Raw genomic sequence first — 27,854 nt, forward strand, 5'->3', positions numbered from 1 at the left:
GCTACTCAAAGCAGAGAGCTATCATGGGAACCCTTCTTGTGAGAAAATTACGCATCTTCAGACCCGCAAGGCGGTATGCAAGGATAACAGAGTTCTACACACTGTTTTCTAAACACTCACTTGGCCATGCCTGAAAAGAAAGAGGCGGGGGAGACTTGGGCTTCAACTGGCAATACATGGCAACAGGGGGGCTGAGTGGGGGTGGGGGGTCTGTTCCCTGCATGAGTATATGCCTCTTCTTCCGAAACAGCTGGTCCACAAAGGCCTAATCACCAAATGACACGACGATCCAGCTTACTGTGGCAGACTAATAATGAAACTGTTCTATTCACTCAAACAACACGGGTCTGAACAGTATCCAGTAAACACACACACACACACACACACACACACACACACACACACACAGTCACACACGTGTCGGTGTAGATGCATGTGTGCGTCGGTTTTCACGCTTGTGTTCATTTCCTCATGCATTCAGCCTGAGTCAAAACACAAGCTGAATTCTCCTGTGGTTAATTTGCAAAAACTTGAGAGAGTTTTTGCTGCTTGATGTTATTCTCCTTAATTGCTTTTGACAAGCGGCCACAGCAATGCTGCTGTGTTTACCCGTGTCTACATACATCGCAGGTTTTGACAACTGTATGACCTTCATCATGTTGTTCTGTTTTCTATTGTGTTTTATAAACAGCAGAGACTTTAAGTGAAAAGAACAAGTTTATTTACAGCTTTTGAAAAAACAGTGAACTAAATAGTAAAAATACATTTCATGACGAACGCAACAGACCCTTTGTGAATACATTTAGCTAATTATCTTTAAAATGCAAACAAAGTTACTGTTGAAACTGCCTCTTTAAGTTGTTGTTTTTTTCTCTGATTGGTAAACATCACCCTTTTCAAAGCTGATTGAATGTTCATTTAATATTCATCATTTATTGACCTTTCTGTTTCTTGAAGTTGGCAGTTTTTGCATTTCTTGTGCATATTGTAGAGATTAATTCTTGTCTATCTTGCTTTACTGCATGCAAACAGGTAATAAAAGCTTGCACTGATTTCAATTCTTTCAACAGGATTTTCTTGCATAACATCATTTTTGGTCATCAGATATATTAAATACATTGCCAAACAGTTTTTACAGCGAAAACATTATCGTAAAGATTAATACATAAAAATGCAATCAATTCTGAGTTATTTGTATTATCTGAAGCTGAAATAGCTTATATAATGAGGATGGAAAGCCTTATTCTAATATTAGAATAAGGGTTTGCCATCCTTTTAGGACAAATGAATACATTATTAAGAATGTATATGTTTGTCCTCTTCAAGAGAGTGTCTTCATCCTGTATGCTACCAGGTTCTCCCCAGCTGTCATCTTCTTTCTGAAACAATGAAGTATTTTGAGGACTACTCTTCATTTGTGGGCCACACAGAGGGCCACAATGTTGGGGCCAATTTTGAGTTGCATAACCGATGAAGGGCCTTGCCTTTTGTAGGCAGCGTTTACGTTTGAAACCTCTTATGCGAGAGGAGAGTTCACACAACAAATGTTTGCCTGAAAATTCTATTTCTGAATCCATCCTGCAATAATCAGGACTGCTCTACTGTAATAGCAATTCAAGAGTCACCAACAATGCCAAGTAAATGCCGTCGTAGTGACACAGACCTGGATATTGAGCTGGAATTCAAATTATTCTAGATTTTTTAAGAGGATAGCACTAGTGACGTATCTCTCCTGGAAATCCACTGAAAGGAGAAAATACAAAATGAAAAAATATTGAGGATAAACTTGAGGTACAAAAACAGTTCAATGCATCATCATCATCTTCTCTCATCTACACGTCTTCCCTCCTTTCTGCTTTTGCTCTTTATTCATTTCTTCTCAACACATCTCTCTTCTTATCCTCTTGTTTTTTTTCCATAGAATGATAGATCCTGCAGGTCTTTCTACTCCTGGTCATTTCTATGTCCTCTACCCTTTGAATGTCCTCAACTGGTAAGCAGGAAATAAAGAAATATTGCGGAAAATATCTTATTCTGTTATTCTCTTTGACTCCTCTGTTCATCAATCCTTTAGTCTCAACATTTCTTGCTGCTCTTCAACTGTTTTCCTGCATTTTCACACCTCATTTCTTTTCTTTCCTTCATTATTGTACTCAGTCTTTTGTAACTCCTTCCTTTACTCTCAGTCCTCCAATCCAGACTTCTATCATCCTCTCACCAGTTCTCTTCTCCTCTCCTTGGGACTCCTCATCCCACATTTTTCTTTTCTATCCTTCTCTTTTCTTTTTCTCTTCACTCAGTGAGATCGGAGTTTGCTCTGTCACTTGCTTGCTGTGATTGCTTGTTTCACTGTCAGGTCCGCTGAGCCTGCTCTTTCTAATATGATTTGAGCTGTGCACTGTTTGGAGGCGTTGCAGTGTGCATTGGCACAAGTTCAGCCTAGCAGCAATGCAGTGCCCTGCATGTGCTTCCAAAGTTATATTAAAGAGAGTTTAAGGGCTTCTAAGTAAAAAGTCAGGGTTGGAGCTTCCGACCCCCCCACCCTTCATGATTTTGATGAGAGTTGTAATTAATCATTTTGCAGTCCCCACAGTAGATTCACATCTAAGTAACTCAAGAAGTTATTTTGATGAATGTGTATTTGAGTTATTATCAGTAACAATACTTGGAGTAGGTTGTTCTCTAGAGAAGAATAATCCCTTCTGTCAGAAAATAAAAATACATAAACAGTTATTCTAACCATTATTCCTAAAATCTGCATCTTTGCAGATTCATGTTCATTTGTTAAAATAATAGCAATGTCATTCACAACCAACAAATAAATAAATGACAATAAAAGTACATTTCCATACAGTACTGTAACTAAACTGTCCTTTTTAGTTAGCTTCAAAAGATCACACATGCTAAATAATTAGCAGGCTCGCTTGCTGGATTGGATTGTCAGCTTTATTATGGAGTATTAGAGGGAAGACGTGTTAAAAGCAGCAGTTATCTTTATGTCTGTCACACCTGCAGTGCTGATTGTTTAAAAAAAAGTGCTCAGATGAAGACATAATCACTCCCTTGTCATATATTCACTATTCCCTTCTGTATTTAAGTCAAAATAGTTAACTCTGTAATGCTGAGATTACAGCCTCTCATTTATACATGCCATGGATATTATACTCCTTGCATGGTGGGAATATCCTGATTTCAGACACTTAAATGTAGTGGGAAAGCCTAAATACATTCCCAGCTGCTAATGGCCATAATAAAAAACTTCAACACAGCACAGCTTGTGTTTCATTAAATGTATATGTGACACTTCATATGGCACTTCACTTAGTACCTGCTGGAACAGAGTAAAATTAAACAAAAATATTATATGTAAATGGTTGAATATGACTCAAATATTCTCTCTCTCTCTCTCTCTCTCTGTAAATGGTGTAAAAATTATACTGCTGTAAACACCATCAAAAGAACAGCAAGACAAAAGTAGGTGAGTAGAGAAGATGGGTTGTAAATGGTGTTGATAATGATATAACTGAATACTAGCTTGACTGTGCAAGATAACGAATGTTCAGAATGTTCTGCCCTGGATTTTTTGAGCGTTTCGACTATGTAAATGTCATTGGCAGGGTGTATAGACACACACTCACAGGCTGATATTACAGAAAGTTCACACTACAGTGTATTATCTGAGTGTAGCGACTGAAAAATGTGTTAATATTTGTTCATTGTTGCCGTAAGTATGGGCAGTCTTCCTCTCAAACTCTATTGTGGAAGTAACATGTATGCATGAGAATGCGCACATGAACTTGAAACCTTTTATGCTTCATTTAAATGGCTTGAGGCTGTTGACAAAGGTTGGGGAAATGCTTTTACTGCTGAATTAATAGGAGCGCTGAACTTGAGCTACAGAGAATCCCAGATGTGTGTGTAGAAACCCCATGTTTTTCATGTCTTTTTGTTTTTGGCTGTGAGGATCTTCATTGACATTATGCATCACCTAGCCATTTACTTTTCCAGCTGGGGTCATGGACATTGAACCAGTAAAACCACAGGTCACAAGCTCAATCCTCTTACCTTCAGGCCACCACTGCTGGCATGAAATAAATTAGCATAAAAAAGAAGAAGAAAGATACCAATACGAACAGGCAAACTTTTGTACAAACACATGCACACAATGCAAGAACAGCCATAAGCACACATCCAGGCAGTGATCTGGCAGGTGAGAATGGCTTACAGCGAGGTTAAAGGGGGAGCACACTACATAAGCAGGTCACCTCTCCAGGGACAGAGCAATTTTTCAGTGTTGCACTAGAGAAGAAGGGAAAAAATACGATGAATGGGTACAACCTTATGATCTTTCAGGTGACAGATTGTCCCCATCTCACTTCTGTCTTTATTTTCTAGACTTAAGTATTTGTGTGTAATTTATAATATATAGAGCCGGAGAGTGTCCATAGAGAGAAAAGTACATTGTAAAAACCAAAGCCTTTAAGACAATGCAATCTTATTGCAATAAGTCTTATGCAGAAAATGGCTTCTGCATTGGCAGAAGAAAACAAATCTAAAGGGTTGAAACATTTTGTAGCCGTGATGTATAACTCACATTCATATGCTTTTTTTTTTCATTCATAGGCCAGTTGGGCAACCTGTTGGATCTGTCATTGAAATATCAGCTTACAAAGCTAGCAATAAGCAGATGGGGAGGTAAACCGAGTTGATATGTATGTAAGAAAAATTTCAGGTGCAAATGATTACTCTCTGGAGAAAAAGAAACATAGCTTTGATGCATGTTTTGTAGACAAAATGCATAATAATGAAGATATGGGGCCTATGAGAATATAGAGGAAAGTGTATGCATATCTTTCATGTTCTTTTCCAGCTCAAGAGGCTTTATACTACATTGAAAACCTTTTTTGAGAGTGTGTTTATTTGCATACTGAGAACATTTGATTGTCTCTTCCCACACGGTGTGCAATGTCACCCCCTCTAGCCTGTGAATATTTTGTCTCCCATTTTGCTCCTAACTCGGTAGTGAAATGCAGAGTCCCTCAGGGGTTGATACTGGGTCCAATGTTGTTTTCACTTTCCATTTGGCCACATCATACAGAGGTGTAGCATTTGTTTCCATTGTTGCATTGGTGATAAACAGCTGTATCTCCCAGTAAAACCTCAGAGTGCAAACCTCTCAAGTTATGAAACAAATGGATGCCAGCAACATTCATTTATTAAACTCTGATAAAACTTACATCCTCATCATTGGTCAAAAAATCTGCACCCTAGTTTTCAATTCTTGAAAAGTATCACCTCATGCCAAACCTGCTCTCAGGAACCTTGACACACATCTCAGTTTTCAGAAAACACGCATGTAAGATCATCCAGTCATGTAGCTACATCTGAAACATAAGAATAGGGTCCTATCAGTGAGTTTAAACAAACAATTATTTTGCCTTTATCCCCTTAAAACTAGATTACAACAGCCTACAAACTGAAATCAATAGATTCCAAATCATCCAAAATTAGGCAAGACGCATCCATCCATCCATTTTTTCAAGGGGGGCTGGAGCCTATCCCAGCAGCCGTCGGGCAAGAGGCGGGGTCCAGGGGTTCACCCTGGACAGGTCACCAGTCCATCGCAGGACCAACGCATATAAACAGACAACCATTCAACTCACAGTCACACCTACGGTCAATTTAGAGTATCAATTAGCCTCATCCCCATTTGCATATCTTTGGACTGTGGGAGGCAAGGAAACACTCTTGACAAAAATTAAGAGAACACATTACCCCATACGTGATAACCATATTAGCTGCCTATATTATTTGATTGAATTTAGGGTTTCACTTTCAAAGCCCTTCATAGCCTGGTCCCAGAGTCATGTCTGAACTGTCCCTGTACCATCCAGTGCACAGCCTGGGATCATCAGGCAGGAACCTGCTGACTGTTCCCACCTTTTCATTAAGGGCTGCAAGAGGCCGAGCGCTTCCTGCTCCAGTCCCTCGAGTGTGGTACCACCCGCCTTAGGGACTCTGAGCTACAGTGTACTAGTTTCTTTAAAATCTCCACAGAAAGATCCCGTGGTCGAGCCGGGGCTCAAATCAGAACCTTTTTGCTATGAGGCGACAGTGCTAACCACTGTACCACCATGCCACCTACAGTATAGCAACAGTTAATGTCAGCTGAAATACAATACTGCCTTAATTATATTATTGTGTTTTGATGTTTGTCATATGAACATATTTAACAAAATAATAATAATTTCTGACAATGATTTTGATATAGTGTAGTTAGGGGTGCATGCAGTTTACTTAATATGTACATGGCAGCAAGTGAATTAATGATGTTCTTGTGTTTGCACTGTTTTCTTTTTTGCACTGTTTGCTTTAAAAACTGTATCACTCATTATTTTCTCAAAGCCCGTAGTTAGTTCATGCACTCTATACTATCATGTGTCTTTCACTTCAATTACGCTTAGAATAGAAAAATGGTCTTCTTGATGATTAGTGCATCTCTTATAGAATGCTGTATGAACTGAGGAACATGTGGATTTGACTTGTTTGTGATGTTTCTTGCAGATGTCAATCTGTATACAATACAATACAGCGCTGTGTGTGTTATGGTCCACATGCTCTCTCTGGAGCTTGAGCAAATGGTACCACGTTACAAGTGACTTTCTCTCATTAAGTGGGAAGATTTGTTTGAGTGGCCAGTTAGTCGAAGGACATTACACAAGGTCAGTGCCTATGTGCTTCCATGGGAGAATAACTGAAGTGGAAAAGAGGCAGAGCAGACAGGCTAAAAGACAAGATGCTTGTTGTGCTGTCTGAAAGCTTCTTCTCTTTTTGACTGGCAGGGCTTGATGTGAGAGAAGTTTGAAGTTTAGACTTTGGTCATTGCTACTTTTCAACAGAGAGCTGTTTCAGTCCTGGATGGTGTGTGTGTGTGTGTGTGTGTGTGTGTGTGTGTGTGTGTGTGTGTGTGTGTGTGTGTGTGCGCGCAGCAGGATGTATGCTGGCCAATGTATTTATTTAAACTGAATATGCTGACTATCACAGAGGGGTGAGGCGGGTTCTCTTCCTTCTGCAAGGCTATGAGGGTTGCTAGCAGAATGGGAAATCAATAACATCAATAAGAAGAGCATTAGGACAGCCAAGTGGTTTTAACAGTTCCATTGTCATTCCACCATTTTTGTAAAATGGTTTGCGGCCAATTCTCTCAAGGCTTCAATTTTCCATAAGACAGACAGCTACAGAGACAAAAGGAGAGAGGCAAAGAGAGGAAGTCCTCAGACAATCAAAGTGGAATCGCTTTTCTGACACATCTTCTGTTGGACAGCCGTTCACAAAAGCATTCAATAGGTGATATTTTTCCAGACCATCAGCCCCTGAATTGAATCACAGTTGTTTTCTCATCCGAACCACCTTTATAACTTGCCCTTCACCAGGCCTCTACGAGCAGGTCTCCCGAGATTACAAAGTATGTCCCTCAAGCGCAAACCAGTGACTGTACTTTACCATTACTGTACCTTGGTGTTAATTCTATAGATTGTTCTAGAGTCACTTATACCTCACACAATATACAGTAATACTGAACTGACTTAAAAATCTGCTTCTGAGCTCCATACTGGAGACTCCCAGGGTAGACCCAGAACACACTGGGGGGATTATGAAGATCTAGCTTGTGAATGCCTCGGGGGTCTTCACCATGACCCAGTCGAGGCTAAGCAGCAGGAAACGCATAAATGTATGTTTCCAGCCACAATAGCCCTGTGATGTATTGATTTCTAAAGCACGATATGCATCTATTGCAACACGGCTGAATGACTTTATGCTGTAGATCTTTTTGATATACACTGAAAAACATTGCATTTCTTTTTTTTTTAAACATTGGTTTAGTGTCCATGCACCTTGTCAGATGCGCTTTGAGTGACTTGAGTTTTGCAGTGCAGTGTTTCAGCAAGAACCCAGGATTCTATTCTTGATGTGTCCTTAGTCAATCAAATTAATCATCAGGTCTTCATTAAAATAAGTTGTTCAAAGCTCCTGTCACAAAAACACAGTTGACAGCACAAATGCTCGTGCTGTCAGATTTGTCCGGTACAGTTACAGTGACGGCCATTTCCCCAAATGTCACTGTTCTCATAAAAGCGTCACTTTGAGGTGTCACTTAGCCTCATATCTGTCAAAAAGCATCATAGATCATTCTAGTTTTTAGTGACATCTCCCCAGACCAAGTCCTTCTGAGCCAGAGGATCCTGATGTCAACCCTTATTCCCACTGCACCTCTCATATGCTGCCGTGCTTAGTTTTTCCACAATTGTTTAAGTTGATTCCCATGATAAATTTGTGATTTATCATTATGAGTGAAGTTAAAGGCCTTGTTTATTGGAACAAATGCACAGTGAATTATTTTTCAGGGCTCTGCATTTCTATTTGGTTTCTTCAACTTTGCTCATGGAATGCAGTGCATTATCTTTAATACTGCGCATTTACTGCATGTTTACAGGGAATTGAAGATTTTTACTCTGCCATATCCAAAGCCTCAGCAAATATTAGTCTAGATCAAAATTTTTTAAACTCTATTTACACTTATTTTTAATAGAAGTGTTCACAGTTTGCTGAATGCATTATGAGATTTATTTTACCTTGTACAAGCCAATAAAAAAACAAAACAAAACATTGAGATCTTTTTGTGTGTAATGAGCACAAAAACTTGCCAGCGCAGTGCAGTCAGCAAAGTGGACTAAAGATGTCTTGAAATACCATTGTGTTCGCTTGCTCTTATCTTGCTGAGATGGTAGTTTGAAGTTTAGTAAGATTTTTGACTATAAATTTGACAAATGTACTTCTCAAGACTTTGATTTCAACAGTGCAGGTGCAGATACTCAAGTCTATGTCCAGGGGGTACTGTAGGAAGAGTGATGGGAATGGTGGTGATGACAGACTGTGGATGACAAGAGAGAGAAACAGAGCGGGAGCTAACTGACAAAAGAGAGGATTATTTCACTTCACTTCTCTTATTATTCCCCTGTGAGTCACAAGTCACATTGTCTCATATTCAACATTTTACTGCCGGCGTCTACAACCTCAGCACTTGTTCCGCAATCTCAAGAGGGATAATGTTTGTGTCAAGCATAAATTATAATGTATAGTAGCCTACCCATCTTTAAAAGAGATGTAACGTTTTATTTTTAATCTGCAATATTGCCTCTGCACAATATTTAAGAGTATTCATTGCAGTATTACCTCAGTAGACTTGAAGAATGAATACAACAGACACATCATGCATCTTCTCTCCACAGTTAACATATTCATTTCCTTGCCAAAATACAATTATTCATGCTGAGTCATGTCTTCAGGATAATTTCCCTTCGACAACTGATGGAACATAATAAACATGTGTTCAGTCCAATTAAAAAGATACAGACACATCAAGGTAAAAACTAAATTTTGAAATTGATGTATGCCTTTATAAATGGCACATTAGGATGTTCTCATTCACTGCGGTTATGGTTACACTCTCAGACCTACCAGACCTCAACCACAGAGCAATACCCACTGACGTTTTGCATTTTCCACTGAAAAAAAAGGCACATCTGGTATTTAGCTTGACATTCTCATTGCAGGGGATTGTGCAAGTGCAACCTGCATAATGTAGACAAGCATGGTTGCACACGTGTGTGTGTGTGTATGTGTGTGTGTGTGTGTGTGTGTGTGTGTGTGTGTGTGTATATATGTATATGTATGTGTTTTATTAAAGTACAGGGCAGCAGGAGCTATACTTCAATGAAAAAAAAGTACGTCGTGCATTTCTTTTGTGTATTTTTTATTAGTAAGTAATCCGTGTCAACAATAAATCATTTGCACAACACATCTGCTGTTCCAGCGCGTCTGTAACTCTGCAGGTCTCAATATCTCTGCGGCGACAGAAGTCGCCCACAGGAGTCGAGTCCCTTGTAGCAGTTTAGCCGATTGCTTGTTATCGGATCACCCCAAGCGGAATGTAGCACTGAAAAATTAAGCCAGAACAAGAACTTTCTCAATTGTTGTGCTCGTAGTTATGCAATGTTTTAATGTACATAAAGACACAGGGAGGTTTTCTACAACCAATCATCAGCCTGAGTGTTCGGCTGCCGCACGCTACCACACCAGACAAGAGGCTCCTGGCTCTTTATTGCTCATGAGCCTCTAATATTTGCTCCAGTCCCTGAACCTCACTTGACTCGCATGCTTCTCCTCATAGTGTCTGAAGAGCAAGAACTTGACCGTCTTATTTCCAAATAACACTTCATCTTTATTCCCCCCACCACCACCATCCATACAGACCTAAATAAGACATCTTCATACATTTGTCTTTTTTATGTTGGAATAACTGGTAAATATTTATCTATATTTATTTAGTCATCGATTTTTGGTACTTTTTTGTATTGAAAACATGTAAGATGTTTGTTCAGATTGATTGGATGTGTCACAGTCCCACTGAGAACATTTTCTTTATTTCTTAAAAAGGAGGTGTTTGCCGTGCAGAAGCAGGGCTATTAAGCAATAGTCTCATATGACAAGATATTATTTTAATACCTGAACAAAAGTGGTTTTTTTTTAAATTTCAAAAAAGAAAGCCAGTCAGTTTTGCCTAAGAGAGTTTTACTGCATCTCTCACATCAATTCTCTCTTCTTTGAGACTTCAAACATCAACAGAAACATTCCCACTCCTCTGCGTCACTATTGAACTGACCAGTGTAACAGGTCATCACTTCCTCCTGGCTCCATAAACACACAGTAACCCAGAGCAGCCAGGAGAACCCTTCCCTTTCCTTGATTGTCTTATCTTTAAGGCATATTCTCTCACTTCCACCAGATACTGTCATGTTGCTCAGTCCATGTTTTATTTCTTGGCTGTGCACAGGGGAGCCCTGTGCCAACCAAGAAATGCAGAGGAAATTGCCCCTCCTCTCTCTTTCTTTTTGGCTCACTAGTGCTCTCCTATCCCCTTTCTCAGTAGTAAATAATGCTTTTTCATTGCATGCATGCTCGAGCTCAACCGTGTCTTGAAAGATATTTTTTTATGGAAATCATAAGTTGTTTGAAGTTGAAGCATATTTCTAACTTAAATCTCTTGGCTTTCTACTTCAGCACCTCCCCTTTCCTCATTCTCTTTGATATGCAGGGGGTGTACTCAGAGCTGATTGAATTTGTATTCATTTTTTTCTCCCCCTCCAACTCTTTTTATTCTTTGACACCTAATTTCATCAAATTCATTGGTATTTCTCAATTTCTTGATAACCATCTCTGCAATCACTTACCCTTGATGTCTTCTGGTGAAGATTGCTAAATGAGAGAGATGATGAAGAAATAGGTGGCTTGTTGACTCAGATATTTGTTTTGCTGTCTAACTGCTGTTTGAAGTTGTATTCACACGAGAGGCAAATGTTTATGAACCTCGGAGAATCTCTTAATCCTCAACTGTTGATTTGTTTAGACTGATAATACCGCTCCAAAAAAAAGCACAGAAAACCACATTCATGTTTGCAGTTCCCCACCCCTCGACATGCATGGCGTCCGACTAGTACTATGATGGGGGGGGGGGTGTCAAAACACAGATGAGTTACTTTTGTTGCATTGCGCATGTCTTTTATTTCACCTTTTTTTCATGTATTCAATCAATTTGTTCCTAATAACTTTATACTGTTGTTCTTTTTGTATTTGCGTTTGAATATCAATTTATGCAGAACTGCATTCTAGATGCAATTGGAACTATTTTTAGAGGTCCTTTTTTTTCTGTAGCCGTGGGAGGGGAGGACAATCTGTCAATCATTTCAGGCGACAGACACAAATGTAGCACATATTTCCTCATGTGTTCTCTCGAGGACTATAAATACTGCTCTCACGAGTCCCCCCCCCCAACACGGTCAGCAGTAAAACTGATCTGCAACTGAGCTGGACAGTTCGATCTTTGGCTTCGCTGACCTTTGGCGACCGTTATAGCTGCATGTGACATAGCAGGAAGTCACCACAAGCAAGCAGGAGACGATGGAAGAACTGGGTTGCAGAGAAGTTATACATTAAATTATTGCAACCTTGTCAGGGAATGCAATGCTTTGCAAAGTGCTTGCTTTCATGTGGGACTGCCAGAGTTATATTGTCACACACACACACTTGTAGTACAGTGTGCAGTGCAAATGACTTGGAAACTTGGCCAAAAACATGCTAAATGTAGCGTAGCTGTTTATGTAAGTCTCTGAGGCTTAGAAACCTTGCAAGTCTCCTGATGATGTATCCCTCTGCACCGCTATCACCCTTGTCATGTGAAAGCAGCTTTAGGTAAGGTGATGTTCAACATCAGAAATGCAATCCATAATTTCATATTTTATGATGAAATTTAAATGATCAAGTCAATCTGTTAGTGTATGCATATCGTATGATCGATACGACCAGGATTTTTTTTTGGGGGGGGGGGGGGGGGGTTGAGGCTGAAGAGCACAAGAAGAAAAACACAAATGTTTAATTGAAAACTAAAAAAAATTCAAACTAAATGATACCAGAATCAGAGTCTAAATGTGTTTTTAAGTGCTGATTGCACATAGTATTAGTAAAACAAAAAACAACACAATTTTGAAATTGTCATTAATTCCATAATTATTTCCATTATTATAATTATTATTATTATTATTATTATTATTATTAGCCGTCTTGGTAGGATTCAATAAGCTTTTTAAGCTTGTATGTGGATGAACAGAGGCACTGTGCACATGGGAAACCGTCAAAGACTTTCACCAATATTTACATACACACACACACACACACACATACACGCACACGCACACACACATATACTCACCGAGTCATAACTTGCTGTGTTTTTAGCCACAGGGAAATCCTTTATCCACATAACTAGATTAACTCACAGTGAGCTCTGATCAGCTTAATTTGGATTCAGCCTGCTTACCCCTCCCTGGTCTGCCTCTCTCTACGTCTGCGTGTGTGTGTCTGTCATTCTGTCTAATGGTAAGATGTTTGCCTGTATTTTTTGAGTGTCATTTTATTTAACTTCTCTTTCTATCTGGAGACAGAGAAGAATTACCGCAGGCAAAAAAATTATGCCTCCACACATTTTTAGCTCTCCCCCTCTTTCCCTCCAACAAAGCTTGTTTCAGTGCGTAGTTATTTTGTTTCATGAATAACATAAAAATCTTTACACTTAACAATAAAAGGAAGATTTTATATACTTCTGCGATTGTTTTTCCTACCTGAAGCAAAGAAGTGCAACTACTTTGATGATTTTTTTGTCTTCCTTTGAGAACACGTCTGAATTCTTTATTCTATTGACAATTTATTCCTGCGCTTCTTTTTACCCTCTCCCTCAACTTGATTTTATATAAAATCGTAGTTTTTATCCAGTGTCATATGTCATCGTCATTCTGTTTTTCTTTCATCATCAAATGAGTATAATTTTGAGCACTTTTATATTAACCAAAGAGAAATGTAACTATTTTAGTTTTAATTGGTGAAAAACTGACGTGGAATTCCTGCGGTGAGCTTCTTTTTTATTCTTGGCTTGTCCATTATTACTTTTTTGCAGACCGTCGTTTGCCTAAAATGTATATGAGTTAAGGTCACATTTTTTGTCATTTGATTGACAATTTCAGTTTTATTTGATTCAACCAAAACTCTACATGCATCAGTATCATTTCGGTCAATTTGATTATTGTTTGCTCTTGTCTCAGTTTATTCTACAAAATTTGAAAAAGGGGTGTCAAGGAACATTTCGTGTGCATTTTTTTCTCAAAGAAATAAACATTATACAGTACTTTCTCTCCCAAAGAAAAAGTGAGTGAATTCATTCCGTCTCATTTTCATAAGTGTAGCATCGACAGGTTGCTGAAATAATGATTCTGGTATCATCCCTAGTGTCAAGAGATAAATGCTGATTTAGGTTGGGTTCAGACAAAATGGTTGGAATTGGAGAACGATCCTGGTGTGTCGTCATATATAGCAGTGCTGTATCACATCCAGCGTTTACTGAAAACGGTGTGGAATCAGATGATGAGTTCAGACAACACTGGGCATTGTTGATTTAAAAACAGTAAATGGACAGGTCAGCTAACCGCCAGCAGCGAGAATTCAACCTTTTTGTTTCATCACTTGTTGAAAGGTCATTCCAAATCATCAATCCGGCGAAATTGAAATGAAACATGTCATAGTGACGAGTGATGCGCAGATGTATCGCTTCAACATCTGTATCGCCTCAACATCTGTATCGCTTCAACATCTGTATCAGTTGATATGCATCTGCTTGACATGGAGGATTTGGAAACGGCATGTTGATCTGTTGTGTGCTGGGTAAACGCACGCTCCTGCAGCAGCCGCAGCCGCAGCGTTCCCCGGGACTTGACACTTGTGCCTAATGTGCAGGTGTCCAGCATAGATGTCACCTGCACGTGCAGTTTGTTTTCGTCAAAAGTGAAGTATAATATTTGCTGGGTGAAAATATGACATTGCCTCGGAGGAAGATGGGGACTTGCTGTTCGCAAAGTTATTAGTGCTATTTCAAGTTCAAAAGTATTGAATTTCATGTAGGTGTGAATTTGAAACATCAAATTAGAAGGCTGCCTCAAAGTGTGTAAATAACAATAATTTATAACTTTCTCTGGTAATGAATTGTTTACACTTTGGGTTGGGAGGATAGAGTGAAGTTGAAGGCATCTGTAAACGGATCGAGCCTTAGTAGCAGGTAAGAGTGATGTTAAAGTGATGAGATGTTTGCGTATGCCGGCATGATAACACCTAACATCAGACTTATAAATGATTGATTTATACATTTACACATCATTTATTAAAGATGAGGAACAGGCTTCATTCATAATATATCAACAAATCATTAGGTAAGCGTTTACCAACGAATTGTCTGTCAGTATTTCATAAATAAATTATTTGTAGATAATTAATTTGTAGATAAATGAGACCTTAATGGCATCAGACATTCATTTTTGAAAATGTATATTAATCTTTTGGTCTTGCTTTGTTCATCATTAATAGTAATAATAATGACTTAAAAGTGAAGTATCTAATCATCTTCTCTCAGGCACAAATGAATATCGGACTGCGCACGACTCTTTACTTGTTCTAGTTTGTTTCGATCCTAAACCAAACCTGATGTCTCTGAAATACTTCCATTCTTTGTGCGGTTCAGAAAAGTCATTAAATTGTTTGTAATTCAAGAAGGGTCAGGGAAAGAAAATTCCAAATGAAATAAATTAATTACCACAAACTGGAAGGTGCAATCACACTGCTAATACAAAATAACAAAGTAACTTTCAGAAATGATATTTCTGAGTACAAAATGTGACTAAAACTTGGCAGTTATTGGATAATAGATCATGTTTTATTTTCCATGTTAACATTCTGTGTGCGCAGCCAGACGGTAGCAGTGTGAATAATCCATTCAGGGAATGATCAGTGTCCTTGGCTATTCTTGGTGCCAGACGAGTGATGGCTCCGTCATTCATGTCTGACAGGCTGGGACGTTGGACGGCTGTTCATTGTGGAGGCTGTTTGTGTGATTTTGATGACTGTGTTTTTGTTGGTGCAGGCTCACATTAGGAAAGGGATCAGCACAACAGGAAGGGTTTAATTATGCTATTACAAAGCATCAGATGAGGTGGGGGGGGGGGTCTAAGCTCACACGTAGCTGCACTGACTCATTGCTAAGACGGTTTTTAAAAGGTGATGTGTCATTTCACCTTTTTAGTATTATTCTTATTTTTGTTTATAAGATGTGTGAACCTGCTGACTTGCCTCTCTGTCTGTGGATGGAGCTTTGGTTTTATTTAGGGAGGCATGAATGTGATGCATGAATAGCCAGCTCTGTTGCTTTGTCTACATTCAGCTGTAAGCAGCTGTCAAAGCAACACTATAAGAAATGTGAGATTTAGAATCAATATGTCATAACAGTTTTTGTTCTTGAGTTCCAGTATGTTGGCAGGCCTTGTCCGTAAAAATCAATGTCATTTATAGTAAAAAAAAAAATCTCATCATACTTAATATAAGTAAGAATTATTGAGCAAGGGGCTTGTTTTTATAATCTCATGTTCAGTCCTTACGTCCCCAGTGACTTGGACAAAGGGTACTTAAGCAAGACCCCGAACCATCCCCAGCCCCTGACACAACCCTCCAGTCCAGCGTTGGTGCTGGTCCTAAGCCTGGAGAGTTGTGTCAGGGAGGGCTTACTGCATGAAGACCTACGCCAAATAAAACCTTCAGCTCAATTATTGACTGGAAAGCTAATTTGCTAAAAACTAAATCTGCTTAAAGCTAATTTTCTTGAATGCACCAGCAGATTATTTCATTGTAATCCAAGAAAAAAAAAAGAAACCCTCGAGTTGAGCTTTTATTAAGAAATATCCTCTGTCAGCGGGTCGTTGCTCTTGAACAAGTTCCCTCGACGATTGAGAACACGACCGTACACCGACACAAGGACGAAACAAGCCTCCAGTCCAGCTTAAATGACATTTAGAGCAAGTGGCCGCTTTATTGGAACGTATTTCCACGTGAAACAGGATTGAAGACCTGGGAATAACATTGGGAGGAATGTCATCATCAGAGTGTCACATGTTATGGGGTCGCAGATCCCCCTTTTCTCAAAAGGCTTTCAGGCCCATAACCACAGTATTTTGGTGAAAGTTTTGCTTGCTAGATAACTGTGTGTCTTAGCTTGCAGACAGAACTGAACGTGGAAGATTGATTGATGTGCGGGTATCATGATAGTATTTTCTTGGCATTGGTGGGTACGAGTTTTTGGAAACGTGCATCTCTTTTGATTTACAGGAAGAAAAAAATAGATTTTACTGTAAAATAAATGTAAAAAAAATTGTTAATATTGTTAATATTGCAGTACACATGAACAGTGTGACCAAAGATGTGACCAAAGATCCTGCTTAAAAACGTTAAGAGTGCATTTTCATTACAGATCTCAGTCCATGTTTTTAATTGCAACTACAATTCATAACCATCATTTCCGTACACCCATGATGGACCGCGAGCCTCATTCATTTCTGAAGTCTGCGGAAAGACTGTATGATGTGGGTGAAAAGAGAAAGGGATGGACACAAAGTGGGAGGGAAGCTGGATAAGGAAGCACTGAAAGGAGAATTATATGGGAGAAGGGCTGGAGGGAAGGAGGGAACAAATAGTAGGACAGAAAGCATGAGATGCTGAGGAAAAGAAGGGGGATAGAAATAATGAGGGATGGAAGGAAAGTGGGGATAAGCGAGGAGAAGGAGGGGTGATGGTGGGGGGGTAGCAAAGCGAGAGCTGAGTGGAGCTGAGGAGGCGCTGGGCCTGGGGGATTGCTGTATGTTTATCCTCCTCTGCAGCAGGCTTCTGAAGCACTACCTCTGGAAAAGACTTTAAAGCAGGGTGGCTGCTGCTCTGCACTGATCTGTTAATACCCACAGATACATGAGGCTTCACCATAGTACTCTGGGGGTGGGGTTGAACGGGACAGTGTTAGTAAGTTTGTGTATATGTGCGTGTGTGTTTAAGGAGCATATCGTACCTCTGCAGACGATATCCCATCCCCAACACTAGGTTGCCCCGAGTCACCTGGAGACATAAAGTTACCAGTGCGATTAAAGATTAGATTGGACTATCGTGTGGCTCTGTGTCAACACTGTCACCTAAAGCGGCTGTTGCTATGAGGAGCGGGGGTATAGCCTGTTTTAGGGTCCTATATAAATAGAATCTTGCCTGCTGGGAATTGATGTAAAACTCCCCCCGGAGCCACAGCATGCAGTATAAAATATACACTCTGGGAGGTGGAGAGGCTTCATGGGATTTGTGCTCGCTGCTTCACAGATGTCCCACGGTCTCGGAAGACGCCAAAAATGATTAATTCAACAAAAGAAATACCTTAAGGGTCGATGCAAGATGTGAAAGACTTGTGGTTTTGTTTTTGTTTTTTTTTGTGATTTAATGATAGTAAAATCTATTGTATATGACTTTTGATGATTAATCATTCTGATTTCTGTTGATTTGGCTGCTACATCTACTTTTGTCTTAGATGAGCTGTCCTCAAGCTCATGCACTGCAGAAATGAGAAATGATCACAGAGAAAATGACATGTTAAAAAAAAGGTTGTCATGTTTAAGTGGCGCAACAAAGCATCTGTTTCCATTTAAAGGGGCAACAAACATGTATTGTGTATATGCATGTCAACCAAGACCAATGTAAGCAGAACTAATACTCTGGAATGATGAAAGACACTTCATCATCAAAGCAACAAAACAGAAGTAATTACAGAAAATGAATGCGCAGAAGGACGACATAAAGAAAACCAAAAACAAATGGTTGAACTCCCTCTGAGGAGTCCATAGCGTGGTGGTGTTTGATCAACATCTTCAAGGCCTGAGCTGACTTTCAATTATTCACTCAATCTCATATTATTTTCTTGCTACATGGATTTTGACTTACCATCATACTTGTATGTCAAAGTCCATGTCCAGAATTATAAAGTGTATTTTACACCATCTCCTATCACAAAAGCCCGAGAGAAAGACAGCAGGACAACAGGATTCTCCTTGCACTTCTGAGTGACCAGTGTTTAACAAATTGATTCTTCACCCGTCTTAATCTTGATATGGAGATTCTGCGTGGAAAGGCAACTCCTCCTCAAAGCTTTTCCATTAAACTCCTGGAGAGTAACTAAAGAAAACAAGGTTAAGTTGACCGAAGCCTGAAATGACTGATGTGATTCCAGATGCAGCAAATCTAATGAAATAATATAGCAATTAAAAATAAAAAAAAACATTAGGTTAAAAAGGTGTTTATTATAAAAAAAAATATAATAATTTTCTATAACTGGAATGAATCCTTTACTTCTCAACATCATCTTACTAATAAATTCATTCATGTGCATCTTTGGGTACAGTCAATGAGAAGTGAGCCATTGAACTGTTTGTAGTCTGATTTTTAAAAATAGTTAGATAAAGAGGTGGTGATGCATTGCAAAATAAATCTGGTGTGTGTGCTGAATGCTTCGTCTGTCAATTTTAAATAGCGAACTAGCTTCTGTCCTCACGTGGGCATTGATGTTTTTAAAGAGTTTGATTTGATTCATGTACCTTGTCTGCAACAAATAACTGAAAAAATACAAACAAAACAGCTCCAACCAAAGTTAAAAGATCACTCCCCTTTTCTCTTCTCCATTTTTCAAATGGATTCCTTTCACTTTCTTCTTTTTTATCACTCTTCTATAGTATTCAGTGATCAAATAGCGGCAGACAGGATGTTTTCTTGCCCATGAAACAGATTTCAGTCATTTCTTGTGTTTTTATTCATCTTTCCACTCACTTGATCATCATTATAAGTCAAAAGTGGTGCCCGTAGACTGTTAGTTGTTCCTTATCGATCACAGCCACTTATCCACTCCATCAAAATCACCTACATTTTCAAATAACATGACAGGCTATTAGAAAGATGAGGTTAACCAGGCGTGCGATATCGTCGTCTTCAGAAGTCTTTAATGATGGTGTACCAAGCAGTGGTACTGGGTCACTGAGTCTCTGCAACTGGTGTGTTTACCATATGTGCTCCTTTAGAAAAAAAATCCTCATTAAAAGACACAACAAACGTACTTGTTTAAAAGAGAAATTGGTCATTATTAACTTCTTAAAGGAAGCATACCATGCCTGACTATCATGGACCACAATTCACTCTGTAATGCCACCATTTCATTTAATTAGAATAGAATTGATAGAAACATTTTGAGGAACACGGTATGTTCGTAATTCCCGATGGTAAAGGTTCCATCATCAAATAAAGCCAGACAGGCAGACGTTTTCAGCCATGAGAGAAGAACTGACTTGTAGTTCCTCTGCTAGGCATGAACATGATGATATAAATATCATCTATCTATATGATGAATATGTCTCATTATGTTAAATGTCACAGCTGCTACATAAACTACTGCGAACATGGAAAGCTGATATTCATGCCTTTGGTGTCCTTTAACATATGTGTGTGTGTGTGTGTGTGTGTGTGTGTGTGTGTGTGTGTGTGTGTGTGTCCTTGCATTTCCATCCAACCAAACATCCACCTAGCTTACATGACCTCCATTCCAGCCCGTCAAGAAAGATTGTAAATAATGTTCCACTGAATTAAGCGGGCTAAATCCTCCAGCTTCATCTTGCTGACGGAGTGTGTGGTTTGTAATCTGGTTATACAGTTACAGGGTTTCAGAAGATAGCTTTTAGTAATGCCATCATCGGGACAAAGTTTGGTTGATTAGACCCAAGTTAGACAGTAATTAAGAGAGTTAAATAGCTGCACTGCAATCTCCGGGGACCCGTTGCATTTTACAGTTAAGCTAAAGGAGGAGGGGCAGGTGGTTTGGAGTTGCAGAGGAGGTAATTAAATGAAGAGTGTAGGCTTTTGAATGATCTCCTGGGCAAATACGGTACCTCCTCCTCTTCCTACCTTCGCACATTCCCTCTTGCCTCCCTCGATCCCTACCTGAGATGAGGATGACAGTTAATGATGGTGTTTTTTAAAACCACTTTAGCTCCTGCCCTATTCCACACTCTGGCTCTCTCCTGACACACAGAGGTTATCGTTTTCCCACCTTTTTCTTTCATTCACACCATTATCTCTATTCTCCATTAGCAAATTGCCTTCCCCTGTTTCTCTCCTCCCTTGTTTCCACCTTCCCATTTGCCCACTACGCACTCCATCCAGTTTGTAACTGTGCAATTTATTTGTTTAAATTTGGAGAAACACAATGACGTTGAGTCTTTGGTTTTTTCTTTTTCCAGATGTCACAGAGCCCTCAAAGAGCTGAAGAAAGACTGATGTTGGATGTCATGGTAAAGACAACCTGAAGGACCTGAGAGTTATCGTTGAGCTGAGTGGCAGCGAGGTCATGTGGCTAAAGGATGGTGAGTCTTGTATTTGCATAATGCTGTGAGGTTTCTGAGGCTAGAGAGTCTTTGTGACCAGCACACCGGTGAATTTTTCGATCGATCATCTATTTCATGGATGGCCAGGTAAAGAGCAAGATACAAGCTGAAAAACTCCATTGGTAACCCGCTTTTAACAGCCTTAATACATCACTCCAGCATTAACATTATGTGTTCAAAGGCCAAAAAACCAATATATTTCCATAAAATATTTGGATCATACATTACAAAAGTTATGGGCAACTTTTGTTCATCAATATGAGTGACTGGTGAGCCTGCAGTGAGAAACATAAGCTAAATGCCAGGCTGTCATTTTATTATCAGTGGAAAATGAAGTATTTCATTGTGGTTGTAACAGTGCTGTGATTTATGTCTTGTTTGGGTTGGACACAATAACACTCGGTTAGGTTTAAGAGTCTTTGAGTAATCTTGATGCTTGACCCCACCCCTTCCCATCTCATAGTGGTTTTAGTTCAGAGGGGATCTGGATTGGGATGGAGGGAGTGATGGTGGCGCCAGGTGAAAAAAAAAACAATTGGCTTTCTCATCAGAATAACAGCAGCAGTTGGTTTCTACAAATGATAGTGCATCACTTTTCATAGTTATAAGTACAAAGAACAATCTGCATAAATGTACAGGTGTGGTGTGAGAATTAAGCCTAATGAAGATGGGTCTTGTTCCCAAAAGCACAGAAGTGGGAGTAGCCTATTAACATTGTTGGTAAGTTGAGTACCAGATGATAACAACAACAACACAACCTCCTGTTGAATAAATGCATGGATGTCCTTCATTATCACTAATCAATCGTTTACATTCAAGATGGATTTCATGCACAAGACATCTGCTGCATTGCATCTGGGGCAATCAACTCTTGATTATCATAATTGAATAAGTCCTTTCTTTAAAGACAAGTCAACTCAGTAGTGACAGTGTTTTCCAGTCCATTTGTGATTCACTCAATATTCTGTCCTCATTTGTGTTTCGCTACTGTACGTGTATTCCCAATGCTCTGGATTACCCCCGTGTCCAAAAACATGCTGAGTCATCAATTTAGAGGCCTAACTGGCTGCTCCGTGTCTTAATATGTCTGGTCCTGTGTCAGGTCTTCGGATATCAGGGTTAATATCTTACTGAAGGATCCAATCATGGAGATTACGCCTGTTTGATTTTGTTTACACCATCTGCCATCAGATGTAACCAAATGCACTGCACGGTATAATTCGATACATCCGGGGGTGATGTTTTGCTACTGCTGAGAGAGAGAGAGAGAGTGTGTGTGTGTGTGTGTGTGTGTGTGTGTGTGTGTGTGTGTGTGTGTGTGTGTGCCCTGTACAGCCCATCTATGTCCTGTATCAAAAATAGCCTGTAGATGTCCTTCAGGATTTGGTTTTATGGTGAATCCTATTCTCAGAGCTAGTCTTCACTCATTATGGTGATAAGCTCTGCATTTGATTTAATTGTAGAAAGATGCTGGTCATCCTAATGAAAAGAATATATTCATCTGTCTCCAAAATGGTGACTACACCGACAAAATGCGTTGTACCAGCAACAGCCTAATACTGCTGCTCCACTTCCAACTGTTATTTTGTCTTTCAGTAGATTTTTTTAGAAGCCCTCATTTAATATTTATGTTGTGCTTATCATTATCTGATGTTTCTCCATGTTTATGTGTTGTTCATGTTTATTTATGATTATGTTATGTATATTTTATGTTGGCTCTTTTATGAAAGCCTTTTAACGCCGCAATCGTGGATGGAATATTTGACACAAAAGTCGTCATTTACTCTCGCCTGAAGCCTTGGATAGTCTCACCTGACATAGCCATTAACATTTTAGTGATGCTGCCATGCAGAGTAATGAGTGAACAGGCACAGAAGAGGTTCAGTGTCACGCTCAATGACACTTTGACAGGGCACAAGCCTGCTGCTAGGACACATTGGCACTCGAGGTGATTAAATAACCCCCATTACAACCAAGTGTGTCAAACTAACTGGCCTGCAACCTTAGAAAATATTCTTATTTAGTGGAAGTATTTGAAATATAGAAAAAGGATTTAACCAACAAATAAGGAGGATTATATCTTCCTCCTCTCTGGAGCAGTTCAGCGATCACTTTGATCGATCAGTGTGGTGTTTAGAAGTGGGTTTTAGGCAGACGTCTTACTTTTGAGCAGAGCTACAAAAGCAAAAAAATAAAACCCACATGGCTACTGGCTGCATTTTTATATTTAATGATTAATAATAACACGAGTCTAATCTTTTCCTCTATGTTTGGGCAATAAACCAAATAAAAAAGAATGTTTAGCAGATGCTGAATCATCCCTTTAAAGTCAGGCTGAAATGGAAAAAAAAAAAACCTTTATGCAAAACACCGGATATTCCTTTCATTCTCCACGGAAAACATAATTTAAAATGGTTGTGACAATGTTGTGGTTTATGTCCTGTTAGGTTTGGGAGCAAAAACCACTTGGCTGCAAATATTAGTTGCAGTCAACGGTCACATGGTTCACCCTTTTTAAATGATATATGCCCCAAGACAGTCAATAAAGCAAAATAGTTACTTACAGTAGGTAGATTAAGAAATGGTACGTCAGTGTGCCTTTGGCTGTTTGACACCTCAATTACTGTATACCACCCCCACCCCCCCCAAAAAAAATCAGAAGTTACAGGCTCATTTTTTTTCCTGTTGGTCTGTGAGAGGCCTGTTTCAGCTAGTGCATGAAGCAAAAGATGCCCCCCCCCCCGACACACACACACACACACACACACACACACACACACACACACACACACACACACACACTGAGTATACAGTCACATAACACTCCGGATACAACCACCCTACCCTCTCAGCTTTCAAATTCCACTCAACATTATTTCCAACCTTTTTATTCTGTTTCCCTGAGAAATAGGCTACAACACAGCAGTTAAGCCCTCTAAAAATGCTGCTTCAGCTGGACTGTAACTGAATCTGTTGCCCTGCTATCATGCAACATCCCATAAACTCAATAAATATGGAATTACATAAATGCTACTTCAGGAAAATGCCTTTCATCTCTTTTGAAAGGTTTAACATGACCATTTCTTATTAAAAAGTAGTAACTACAGTAGAATCCACAGATGAACAAGAGGAGGATTTTTTTGTTGTTATTATTATTTCAAAGATGTAGACTTTGGGAACAATATGGTACCAAGCAAGTGAGGCATTTGTAGCTTTCAATCCTTCAGCGTTGATCAAATCAAACTTACTGCAAACACATGAAGACCACAAAGTGATGCACTCAACCATCTCACACACACAGATGCGAGCTTTGGTAACAATAACCTGAGCAGCAACAGCAACAGCAACAGCAACAGCAAAAGCAACAGCAACAGCAACAGCAACAGCAACAGCAGTGACCTTTGTGGCACCGCTCGCCGTGCAGATGACAGTCAGCAGCAGATTATACCACGTGACCAGGGATGTTGTTTACTCTCGTCTGTCTCCTTTATGACACTATCGACTCTCAATAATTTATCACCAAACACCAGCTCTATTGGTTTTATAGATTTAATTTAATACAAAAATATTAAAAGTATATTAAAAGTACAGCTTATATTTAAATTTTCATGAATGCTGCTCCTCCTGTCAAACAAGAAGGTGGTGTTAAAATTGTTCCTTTTCTTCTTTGGGTCACTGGAATTATGGGGGATGGGAAATACTCTCCTTTGCATGCTGCTCCAGCCCCAGAGGTTTAACAACTAAAGATTTGGATTAACTTCAAATGAAAATATGACTGTAAAGTCTGCATGTCTGAGTTAGAGGGTTTGCAGAGGCTTTTCCCAAATCTCAAATTCCCACAGTTCAGTTTAGTGAAATTTGTAATATACATGCTTTAAAAGAAATGTGTGTGTGTGTATGTCCATCTAAATGAGTTTCCCCTCCGTCAGTGTGTTTCCTGTGTGAGTATATTTGCTCACGCTTGTGTACTCACATGCCTCCATATGTCTCATAATCCTGGAGACGAGCACACATCATAGCGTTGGGAGCTGGGGAATTCAGAGCCATTCTGCCTCATTCATCAGTCTAAAGAAGCAGACAGAGAGAACTTACGCGGCTGTGTTTTAAATAAAGAGAGATTTTGACTATGCACGGAGAACGGCTCGCTCATTCAATGAAGAATCCGCTCTGGAGGAGATTCAAAGGAGCAATTTTACACCAGCTTATGAGCAAGGGAGTGAATAGAGGGACGCACTCTGCCTAGAGACCGCCAGATGTTACACAAGGGACTCCATCTGCGGCAAGACTGACCAAGGGTAGAGTGATTCTAAATTGGCTCTGAAAAATTTGGTTCTTAAATACAAATGAAGGCAAGTGTTAAAGAAAGGTTCATATGAAAAATGGTTGCCAGTTTAATTCTGCATTTTTTTTGTCATTCCCTCTGCCAAGGAGGCGCTACAGTATTTGTCTCCCCACTAGGATATCTTAAAAAAAGAGAAGGAAAAAAAAGGGGCAACCGATTTCAATCACATGTGGTGGGAAGTTCAGCCAGGGGCCAAGCAACCAATGATTCATTTTTGGTGTGGATCTCAAAGGATTTTTTTTTTTTTAAGGAATTTACATCTTTTTGAAGTTTTGCCCTATTTTGCCATCAGCTGTTGTGATAAGATGAATGAAGAATGGGGTGTACGAATCCCCTGTTCTCATCGCAGGTTCAAACACGGATTAAACATTTTACGCTCCTAAACTAAATTTTTTTTTTTTTTAAAAACACACCTTGCCTGTAGAGGACTGTGCCGACATAGCAGAGGAGCATCCTTTTCTAATTTTGCACTGTAATTGCAGAGCCCTATTGAAAAAACACACATGCTTAATACAATGTAATATGAATTTAGATACATATCAAGCCTTAATTTACTCATGAAACACATGATTACCCCTCATTCCTAAACACGTATCTCGAATATCTGGCTTTTCTGCTCGAAAACTGGTGAGAATGATATTGTTCCATCCCATGAAAAACTGAAGAAATACAGCGAACATTGGTGGAATCAAACATGAAAAGCCTAAACGCATCAACACACATCTGACCTGATTATTAAGCTGTCATTACCTCTCAACTCCAGCTAAAACGGTGTCATAGTGGGGTCCTTGCTGAAAGAAAATGAACACAAATAAAGTTACAAAGACATAGCCACGACATGCAATAAGGTTACCAGTGTTTTGAGATATGAAAGGTCATTTTCAAGTGACACAGGAGTACAAAAAATACGTTATTGATGTGATTTTACGTAGTAAATCAGAAATAATCACAGTTAATACCATAAACACATAAAAAAAAAACAAACAAAGACAAACCCACACGCCACAGTTTGAGCCTTTTTTAGTTCAAACCCTGTTATCTTTCTCCAGAGATGCTGTGATTCCCTGGCAGATGGGAGAGCTAATAGACAACAACACACTGTTCATTACATTTGGCAAACTGTGTACGTGTGTATCATTGAGACAGAAGCAACCGCTGGTCTAATCATTAGGTGTGTTGGCAGGTGGCTGGCAGTCAGGAATGCTCCGTGTTAAATTCAGCTCCTGTTGTGTGTTTTGATCTGTCTTTTAAGAAGTTACTGACAGCTCTTTTGTTTTTACACTGATTTTTTTGACTGTGAGTCGAATAAGATATTCATTTAGATCTTGCCTGGGACATCTATTGTCATTTTAACTTGCTGCTCTCACATATTTTAATCAGTGGACGGACCTTTTTGCCCTCATGCATGAATATTTTCTTGTTTTGGTCTTTTTTGTTCTCACACAAAGCAGAAATTTAAAAAAAAAATAAATCACCCATGGGATTCACGAAACGTGCGGCGACAGCCAAATCTCTTTATGCTTACCAGCATATTTGATGATGTGAAGATGACTATCACATGTTATTGTGCATCCTGGTAATGTACCATTACTTAGAAAATGCCTCAATAAACCTATATAAAGGCAGCAGATGTTATGAAGCGTACCACAGCCCCACCAAACAATCGAAAGATAAATAAATTCAGATATGAGAGAGGAAAATGCATCCCAGGGGCGGCATAGACAAGCGTTTCTTAGCCTTTACAGTTTTCTGCCTTGAGAAAAGCCCGATGTCCTTGCCTTGTGTCAGAAAGTGTGTCTAACCACATATCTGTGCAGAATGCAGTAGGGATGAACAATAGTGCAAAAAAAAAAAAAAATTGCATTTGTTTTGACTTACATTGCAATTTTGGTATGATTCCCGATATTAGAAGGCCCCTTCTCGAGGCATTATTCACATCTAATTGAAAAAAAAGATTGGAATCGTAATGGTTTGATTTTTGCAATAATCTGCACCAAACAAAGGTGTTTCCCTAAATCAGTAGAATATGGTTTGCATGCTGGGCAGCACCACAGAACCAATTGAATGGTATTTTGACACACATTTTACATTTAAGAAACATTGTACCTCCTCTGATTTGGATAAGTACAAAACCAGACTGACTGACACAATCGGGCTGTATAACTCAGCCCCAGAATGCAGAAACTCATGGTTGTTTAACACACCTGAATGAGTGCACGTCAGCTTACAAACCACCTCCTGCTGGATCTGAAGGTTGTGCTGTGATGGAGTGAAATACCATGAAATTTATAGCACAATATACTACTTACTTGTACACCACCCATCACACGCACACACACACACACACACACACACACACACACACACACACACACACACACACACACACCATGCAGCATTATAGCTGTGCCCCCTTCCAGCCAGCAGACCTCCACGTTCAAGATGTGATTCTGTGCATCACGTATTATTTGGACTAATTGAATTGAATTGTTTTCTACTGAGGCGGGAGAAGGGAATGGAGATGCTTTCTTTATGTGCACTGCCATAAAAAATTCCCCTTTCTTCAGGGTTGA

General features: G+C 39.4%; 1 protein-coding gene across 1 annotated transcript in view; it reads left to right on the plus strand.

Annotated features, from left to right (window-relative positions):
- The window catches only part of cdh22 (cadherin 22), a 183,350-nt gene that overhangs the window by 47,292 nt on the left and 108,204 nt on the right, over positions 1 to 27,854 (plus strand). Inside the window, exon 3 of the mRNA XM_086199884.1 lies at positions 20,796 to 20,918. The gene's annotated coding sequence lies outside the window, so the exon portion shown is untranslated. The remainder of the gene's footprint in view (positions 1 to 20,795; positions 20,919 to 27,854) is intronic.

This window comes from Aulostomus chinensis, chromosome 3 (genome assembly GCF_037954235.1).
Source record: "Aulostomus chinensis isolate RoL2024-O1b breed Wild chromosome 3, RoL_Achi_v1.0, whole genome shotgun sequence".
NCBI classification, from domain to species: Eukaryota; Metazoa; Chordata; class Actinopteri; order Syngnathiformes; family Aulostomidae; genus Aulostomus; species Aulostomus chinensis.